General features: G+C 59.0%; 1 long non-coding RNA gene across 1 annotated transcript; it reads left to right on the top strand.

Annotated features, from left to right (window-relative positions):
• The first annotated feature begins 205 nt into the window (after positions 1–205).
• Positions 206–1,949, top strand: LOC138422218 (uncharacterized). Its single transcript, XR_011249797.1, has 2 exons — positions 206–628; positions 798–1,949. It is a non-coding gene; the product is annotated as an uncharacterized lncRNA (long non-coding RNA).
• The last annotated feature ends 7,294 nt before the right edge of the window (positions 1,950–9,243 follow it).

Genomic DNA, 9,243 nt, shown 5'->3' on the forward strand with positions numbered 1-9,243 from the left:
CCTTCCCCAGGCCCAGCGCATGCGAGCGTGGCCTTGGCCTCCCCTCCTGGGGACAGTGGCCGGCTGGGGCCATCTCTGGGTTAATTTTCTCACGCCAAGGTCCACTGTGGGTCTGTGGAAGGTGAACCACTTCTCATGTGTTTGGGGCAGCTCTCCGAGGGACGACGTCAGTCCAGGCACAGGGCCAGGCTGCGCGCGCGTGGCCACTGACCCTTGGCCCTGCGGCCTCTCTCTTGTCCACACTGTTTCCTCCACAGCTGCTGTCACTGTGGTTTCACCCTTTGCCCAGGCTGTTCCCTGGGGGGAGTGAGGCCGGACCCCACCCTCCTGACCCGCGCTCAGAGTGGCCACTGCCGCATTCCGTGGTGGGAGGAAGCTGAAAGGAGATCTCACCACTCTGTCGTCAGGGTGCGTACGCCGCTCTGCTGGGACACGGTCATCATGGAGGCCGGTCTCCAGCCACACCTGGGGCCGCATGGCCTGCAGAGCCGGAAATGCTTCCTGCCTGGCCCTTCTGAACCCAGGCTGGGGGGCCGCCTCCCCACCGCGACAGAGATCAGGCGGGTGGTGGCAGCTCACGTGGTCAGCTCTCTGGACGACTACGGGGACTTCCTCAGAAGCTGAGCACGTAAGGAGGGGCCACTCTCTGCTGCCAGCGACCTCTGGGTGAAAAGTGAGGATGAGGACAGGGTGGGTTTGGATAGATTTTCTGCCCCCTCACTGTGTGACTTTTAAAAATTGTGGTAAAGTATTCATGACATAAAATATATCACCTTAAACATTCTTCCCTTTGGCAGATTTTTACCAAGTGCCTTTCACGTGACGCTGATTTCACGGTCAGCCATAAGACAGCTAGCACGTTTACTCTTAAAGCTGGGGGTAAGTCTGGAGTCTGCTCGCCTACAACTCTGAAAACCAGGAAACTCCTTTTTGTTCAAGCTCGGAAGATATGAAAGCTTACATGCGATAGAACATCACGATGCAGATTTATTAATTTGCAGGGAGCCCAGGTCAGTAGCAATTTTATTTTCTTAGGCTCCAAAATCAATGCAGCTGGCAACTGTGGCCATGAAATTAAAAGATACTTGCTCTTTGGAAGGAAAGCTATAACACACCTAAACAGCATATTGAAAAGCAGAGACTTGACTTTGCCAACAAAGGTCCGTCTGGTCAAGGCTATGGTTTTTCCAGTGGTCATATACGGACGTGAGGGTTGGACCACAAAGAAGCCTGAGTGCCAAAGAATTGATGCTTTTGGACTGTGGTGTTGGAGAAGACTCTTGAGAGTCCCTCAGACTGCAAGGAGATCAAACTAGTCAGTCCTAAAGGAAATCAACCCTGAATATTCACTGGAAGGACTGATGCTGAAGCTGAAGCTCTAGTACTTGGGCCACCTAATGCAAAGAAGTGACTCACTGGAGAAGACCCTGATGCTGTGAAAGATTGAAGGCGGGAGGAGACGGGGCTGACAGAGAATGAGATGGATGGATGGCATCACCGACTGAATGGAGATGAGTGTGAGTGAACTCCAGGACTTAGTGACGGACAGGGAAGCCTGGCCTGCTGCCGTCCATGGGGTTGCAAAGAGTCAGACACGACTTAGGGACCAAACAGCAACAGGAAGTTGGCTACGGAATGACCACCTTGGCATGAAAGGCCACTTAAAAGATTATTAGCAGAAGTTGCAGTGGTGGCTGACTGCATTAAGACTGTTCAGGATCCAGCCAGAAGTCCGAAGCTGCAGCCCTGCTGGGCCTCTTCCTGGACACTAGTCCATTAAAATATCCTTTCTCCCAAAATGCCCACACACTTAAGAACCACGGTTCCCAGGGGCCGCTGCAGTGCTGCTCAGAGACCTCTATTTGCCATCACTCTGGTTTTCTCTGGTTTGGGGCTTTCTTTTTTTTTTTTTTCAATTTTTACTGTGGTAAAATACACATATCACAAGATGTAGTGTGTTAGGTGTTTGTAAGCACGTGGCTCGGTGGCATCAGGTATGTCCGTAATGTGCAGCCATTGCCGCCAGCATCTCCAGAACTTTGCGTCTCCCCAGACTGACGCTCTGTCCCCATCAAACGCTCACCCCGCCTCCCCTCCCAGCCGCTGGCCCCCGTCTACTCTCTGTCTCTGCGAGTCTCATGCCTCCAGGGACCTCACATACGTGGGATGACACAGGTCTGGCTCTCACCGAGGGCCCCGTCCTCAGGGCTCATTCTTGTAGCAGGCGTCCCGATTTCCTGCCTCTTTAGGGCCGAGTGAGATTCCAGCGTGCGTTTACTTGACTGGCTCTGCTGCCACATTTGGCTTCGTCCCCCCCCCCCCCCAGCGGCGCACACTGGGGCTGCTTCCCCCGTTAGCTGTTGTGGCTGAAGGGGCTGTGAAGCTGGGGGTACAAATGTCCCTCCAGGACGCTGCTCTGTAACTCAGGCTGCACACAAAGCTGTGCAAGGGGTTCCAGTTTCTCCACACCCCCGTGGAGCACTCATCTTCTGTTTTTTCAAATACTAGCCATCATAATGGGTGGGGGGTGGTCTCAGTTTTGCTTTTAAATAAGGCGTCATGTTCACCCAGTGAAATCACAGACCTCGCTTCCCACCGGAGGAGCTGTGGCAGCTGAACACTGTCCAGAGAGAGCTTTTCCAGCCCCGGGAAGTTCCGCGGGCTCTTTCCCACCGGTCCCTCCCACCCTCCACTCGCCACCGTGGCCAGGGCAGGCAGGGTGCCTCCTCGCTCTCCACGTGGCTGCCCCCCCGGGCGGAGCCTGTAGCAGGTGTTCCGTGACCTGAGTCGGCCCCCGCGGCCCGGTGGGGTCAGGGCCTCTCCCCACCGGAAGCGACGTGCCATCGGGGCGGGAGAGAGGCCGCCTGCAGCACGGCTTCTCTGCTTGCTTCTGCAGGACGCAACACAGGATGCCCCATCCTCCTGGATGACCGGGAAGTGATGTCAGCCCAGGTGCTTCCGAGCCCAGGGGTGGAGGGCTGGGGGAAGGTTCTCAAAGCGAGGGTCAGGCCTGGGCTGACCACACTTTCCCCGAATCTGCTCAACTTGGAAAACAGTGCCATTGGCTTCGTGAGCAGCAGGTTCTTGGAAAGCTGGTCCAGCCCGGTCCTGGGTGACCTGGGTCTCCTCACCTTCCCCAAGGATTTGCTGAGTGACCACAGATGAGCCTTCTCTGTCGGAACCTCGCTTTTCATTTATCTGTGATTAGTTCTTCCAGGCACTCGGGAGACAGAACGTGTGGGCCCGAGGTGGCGGGAACCGGCAGATGATGCCTCGTCACATCAAGCCCGCCAGACCTCGGTGGGGGTCAAATCCAGGTGGGGAGGGTCTGGATGAGTCCCTCTGAGGGAGTCTCCCCTAAAGGATGGGTAGGATTTACCCATGCCCCACGCTGAGGCGGCTGAGCTTCGGGGACTCAGGTTGCCCGACCTCCAAGGCGTATGCAGGGGCTCCGTGGTGGCCCCTCGGCACAGGGATACAGCCCGGGTGGGTACCAGCCTGTACTGGTCACTCCCAAGCTCGGTGCAGGGGGAGCTCCTGGGGCCACAGCCGTCCTACCGAGCCTCCATGGCTTCCGGCGTCTTCAACAGCCTCAGGCGAGAAGAGGATCGAGTTTCCACTTCAGTTCTCTTTCCTAACGTCAGCTTTTCTAATAGTGGCCCTGATGATTTGGCAGTCTCGGGCACTGGGTCCCGCTCGCTGGCAGTGGGCTACCCCGTCATCACGTGGGGACTCACGGTGTCCACGTCTCACGTACCTCCATCTGCGGGGAGTCAGTGAATCGATGTTCTCCGGGAAGAAGCAAAACCTGAGCAGGATGCCGAGGACCAGCGGCTTCCTCCACCAGGCTCCAGCGGCAGGGTCTCTGCTTTCTGCTCTCTTCAGTGGTGGGGAATGTACACCATGGGGACGCGGTGTCTGGACCGTGACCACGTGCCCAGCCCAGGAGCAGCGGTTGCGCCAGCAGCCTCAGCTCTCCACCCACTGCAGACCCAGAACCACCGCCCCCCAAACCCCCCGACCGCCCCCCACCCCCGGTGTTGCGGGCAGTGTTAGCGGTACCTCCATGCCGAGCACGGGCTGAACAGGCACCTCACGCTGGACCGCCTGCCCGGGGAGCTGAGGAGGACGTGGGCGCTTATGTGTTGCATGTGGGGATGTCTCAGAGCCCCAGGTCATGCTGTGAGCTGGGGAGCTGAGGAGGACTCGGGCATTTGTGTGTTGAATGTGGGGATGTCAGAGCCCCAGGTCACGCTCTGAGCTCCCAGTGAGAAGTGGCTGCCCCACACCAGCAGACGGCCACCTCGATCGCGGCGCTTTGGGGGTGAATTCTGCTGACTTTGCATTCCCAGAGGAGTGTGGTGTCATTTTGGAGACGGCATCACTGACTCGATGGACATGAGTTTGAGCAAACTCCGGGAGACAGCGATGGACAGGGAAGCCTGGAGGGCTGCAGTCCATGGGGTCGCAGAGAGTTGGCCACAACTGAGCGACTGAACAACACATTTCTGAGGAGCCTCCGCGCGGCTTTCCGTAATGGCTGTTGTAGTTCACAAACCCACTGATATGCACACGTGTCCCCTCCCCCCACATTCTCACCAACACTTGTTTCTTAAAAAAAAAAAAATCATAGCCATCCTTGGGACTTCCCTGGGGGTCCAGTGGCTAAGACGCCATGCTCCCAATCCCGGGGGCCTGGGTTCCACCCCTGCTCAAGGAACTAGATCCCACAGGCACAACTAAGGCCTGGAGCAGCCAAATCAGTAAAAAATGAGCATTCAAGTGACCGTGACCAGCCTACCAGGTGTCGGGGCACCTCACTGTGGCTTCGATTCGCCTTTCCCCGACCGTCAGCGATGCCGAGTCTCCTCGTGCAGAGTATCTTTAAGGAAGGCCTCTCCGTGAGCTTCATTCCAGCTGGGCTCTTGGGTTTGCTGTTCCTGAGCTCTTGGAGCTCTCTGTATGCTCTGGATAGCGACGCTTTATCAGACGTGTGACTCTTGAGCGCTTGCTCTCCTTCCACGGGTTCTGTTTTCCCTGTTGAACGTGCCCTGTGATGGGCAGGGGTGTCGTTTGATGTCACCCCGTGGTTTGATTTTTGTTAAGCAGGTGCCTGTGGGACCCCCACCCAAGAGGCTCCCCTCCACCTGCTGACGCGTGGCCGAGCTGGGCCACGCTGTCATCACAGGGCCCGGCTTCCCGAGCCAGGGCGTGGAGGGCGGCAGGGGGTTGGGCACTGTCCGCTTCTTTCACAGCAGCAGAAAGGTCCCAGCGTCTTCCTTGCCTGCTTGTCGTGCCCTGAGTGCCCCCTCTCCCGCCAAGCTCACGTGTCCTGACTGTCTCAGAATGTGCCTGTATGTGGAGGTGCTGCTTCAGAGAGATGATCAAGTTAAAATGAGGACTTCCCAGGTGGCGCTCATGGTAAAGAGCCTGCCTGCCAGTGCGGGAGACATGAGAGACGCAGGTTCGATCCCTGGGTCGGGAAGATTCCCCTGTGGGAGGGCAGGGCAACCCATCCCAGTATTCCTGCCTGGAGAATCTCTAGGAACAGAGGAGCCTGGCGGGCTCCATGGGGTTGCAAAGAGTCAGGCACCACTGAAGCGCCTCAGCAGGCCAGGCAAATAGAGTGAGTCCATCAGGGTGGGGTTTGATGCAGCCTGGCCGCCACCCTTACATGAAGGACTCAGACACACAGGGGTCCAACCATTGAGGCTGCAGCGTGAAGACGGCTGTCTGCACGCCCGGGTGAGGGTGATCAGGAGGCGCTGTCCCCACTGATGCCTCGCCCGCGGCCACCCCTTCTGTGCCAGCCCCGCTGGCTGGGGTGGCGCCAGCTCACAGCGGCCGCCTCCCACCCCGTCTCCAGTCGGCATTCGCCTTGACGGTGCCCACAGCCGGCTTGTGGCTCTGGCAGGTGCCTGAGGGCCGGGAGCCCATGTCCGGCCGTGAACCGTGGACGGTACCAGCATCCTTGGCTTGCCACTCGGAGCCCTGTTTCCCGGAGCCCTTGGCCGCAGCCCAGCTTTATGTTCCAAATAGGAAAAGGCGGGTGATTTAGAGGCTCAGCCGTCATTAGGCGTTACCTTGATTTATGTAAAAATAATATTCACTGGTTGAATAACAATGGCCCGGCGTTCACCTGCGGCCTGGGAGCCTCATAAAATGGGCACATTCATCTCCATCGCGATGACATCAGTTTGTACCAGCCGTTCTTCCAGAGAAATGTATCATGTTGTTCCAAGCGTACCTTCACTCGGCCGTGTCAAGTGGTTCCAGCAGACCGGAGCGTATATTTTCTCTAGGGAAACTCTTGTCTATTATTTCAGCTGAAAGCATTCCTCACACACAATGACTAATCAGGACTGCAGATCAGCGCTGGCCGGGTTGGCCCAGCTGCTTCTCCGCGGCCGGGGGCGGGCGCCCAGGTCCCGCTGGCCGCTGGTGCTGGGAGGAAGCAGGCGGGGGGCCGTTCCTGTTTGCTTTCTCTGGAACTCAAGGGTATGTTGCCAGCCTTTCCCCGATTTGACTCGAGAGGGTCTGGCCTGCCGGCTCACACGCTGCCCCGGAGGGCTGGCTCCCGGGCGGCCGCCCCGAGGGGTGACCTCATGCGAGGCGGGCAGCGCTAGCTGTTGCTCCTTTTCTTCTCGGTTCCCCCGGGAAGGCTAATCTCCCGGAACACAGAGCCTCTGGAGGCCCGAGAAGCCGAGCCCAGGAGGAGCGGGATTGTTTCATTGTTGCCGCCCCGAAGCAGAGTTTGTTTTCCTAGCAGCTCTCTTCCCTTCAGGAAAGCGCTGGCTTGCGAGCCCGATGGGTTATTCCCGCGCCCCTGGCCCCGGCTCTCCCCCCATTGTTCCCGCTGTTTTTTATCGCCGAGATCTCAGCCAAGTTCAATGCCCTTCTTGGTCCTGTGCTGGTTCCCGCCGCTGGGATGCCCGCCCCCCGGTTCCCCGGGCTCTGAGGGTGAACTCTTGGGGCCCAGTCACCACTTCTCAGGTTGTGACCCGTCCTGAGCGGCCCCGAAACCCACCTGGGGCGTCGGCAGGACGCTCAGCTGTTTCAATGGCTTGGGGTCCTCCAGCCCAGCACCCGGCGGCTCCCACCTCGGGTGAAAGCTCACAGTGGCCACCTCGACGGGAGGGCTGGAGGGTCAGAAGCGGCAGAGGCCCCTTCCTGCCTGACCGCCTGGGTGACTGGCCGTGACCCCATGGCTTGGCCGAGTCGCCCTCTTCCCCGAGCCTCTCTGGAAGCTGTGCTGTGTCAGTTTCCGCGATCGGCCTCCGGGGTGCGGGGACCGTCCAGCGTGTGGCCCACAGGAGCCTCTCCCCACACTGAGGACGGTGCTGAGGAGGGAGAAGGGCGCTCAGAAGGTCACCTCCAAGTTAAAAAAACACCCTCACCCCTGTGTGCGTGGTGGCAGCACTCGCAGTGGCAAAGCGTCGCGGTGGCTTAAGTGCCGCTGACGAGTGGACAGAGCATGGGGCGCCACGCAGTGGACACGGCTCAGGCACACAAGCAATGGAGCGCGGCCACAGGCGGCCACGTGGGCTGCGCTGGCGATGGCCACGCCGAGCGAGGCGAGCCGGAGAGGCAGGCGCCATGCGCTGTCACGGACGTGTGACTCTCACACCACACAGATGGACGCGCCTACGGAAGAGAGACAGACCCGGGGGCCTGGACGGCACGCTGGTGGCTGCCGAGGGGGAGGAGGTGGCAGAGGACAGGGCCGGGAGTCGGGAACCTGCAGAAGCAACGGGGCCTGGCCGTCCGAGCGCGGGGCTGGGAAAGAGCTTCCAGGCGCACAGGGCTTCAGACCGGAGTGAGTTTATTCAGAGCAAAGAGCAGAGATAACAAGTGCAGCTGGCCAGGGGCCCACGCTTTTCACGGGTTGTGTGTGTGAAAGTGTTAACTCGGTCGTGTCCGACTCTGCAACCCCGCAGACTGTAGCCCGCCAGGCTCCTCTGTCCGTGGGATTCTCCAGGCAAGAACACTGGAGTAGGTTGCCGTGCCCTCCTTCAGGCGATCTTTGAAATCCAGGGATCCAACCCTGGTCTCCCACATTGCAGGCGGATTCTTTACCGTCTGAGCCAGCTGGGGAGCCCCAGCCTTGAAGTGAGACTCCACAAAACGATTACATGCGAGAGGGGTAAACACGAGGCCCTACTGCGGAGCACAGGGAACTATAATGTATTCAATATCTTGTGATAAACCATGGTGGGTAAGGATATTTTAACAAGAATTGTCCGTATGTGTGTAACTGAGTCACTTTACCGCAGAGATTGGCGCAACATTGTAAATCAACGATAAAGTGAAAAATAGCGAAAGTGAAGTTGCTCAGTCGTGTCCGACTCAGTGCGACCCCTTGGACTGCAGCCCACCAGGCTCCTCCGTCCGTGGGATTTTCCAGGCAAGAGTACTGGAGTGGGGTGCCATTGCCTTCTCCAGGGCATCTTCCCGACTCAGGGATCGAACCCGGGTCTCCCGCACTGCAGACTGCCGCTTTACTGTCTGAGCCACCAGGGACAAATTTTTAAAATAAAATTTTTTTAAAAAAAGGAAGAAGGCGGCATGTGCTGTTGGCTGAGCTGGTCTGGCCCAGTGGGCGGGCATGCACTGCCCTCTAGTGGTGACCCGCGGAGGGACACGGCGGCTTTCTGGGAAGCTGGTGACTCCCCGCCACCCACCCACCGCCCGGCGGGTATTACCCGCTGTCTCAGCTCCACGCGTGTTTGCGCGTGTTCTGTGTCCCACGCTGCGGGCGGCCTGATGAAGGGCGCAGCGTTACAGGCTGGGTTGTGTCCTCTGGACAGTCATCCTTGCCGCCCCCTGGATGCCCAGCACGTCGGCCCTTGGAGTCCACCGAGGTCCTCAGGCCAGGTCCTGATCCCGTGTGGCTGGTTCTTTCTGAGAAGAGCGAGGAGGACTCAGACCCACACAGGGATGACCACGTGAGGACACGCAAGAAAGCGTGTCTCATGAGGGGACGGTCATCTTCAGGGGCTTCACCCCAGACTCGTGTCCTTGGGGGCTGGGCTGCCCTGCGGCCTCTTTGGTGCTGGGACTGAAATTCAGGTCTGCCCACCCCCGACCCCACTCTCAGGTCAGGCGCTGCTTTGCACCCTGGGAGTGTCCGAGGACACCCCCTGCTTTGGGCGCTGGGGAGGGCATCCCCATAGGGCCTCTCCCCATCCCCTGGCCGGGCCACCATGCACCTAGGGCTTGCCCAGCCCTGCCAGCCAGGAGCCA

This window comes from Ovis canadensis, chromosome 17, assembly GCF_042477335.2.
Source record: "Ovis canadensis isolate MfBH-ARS-UI-01 breed Bighorn chromosome 17, ARS-UI_OviCan_v2, whole genome shotgun sequence".
In the NCBI taxonomy this organism is placed as follows: Eukaryota; Metazoa; Chordata; class Mammalia; order Artiodactyla; family Bovidae; genus Ovis; species Ovis canadensis.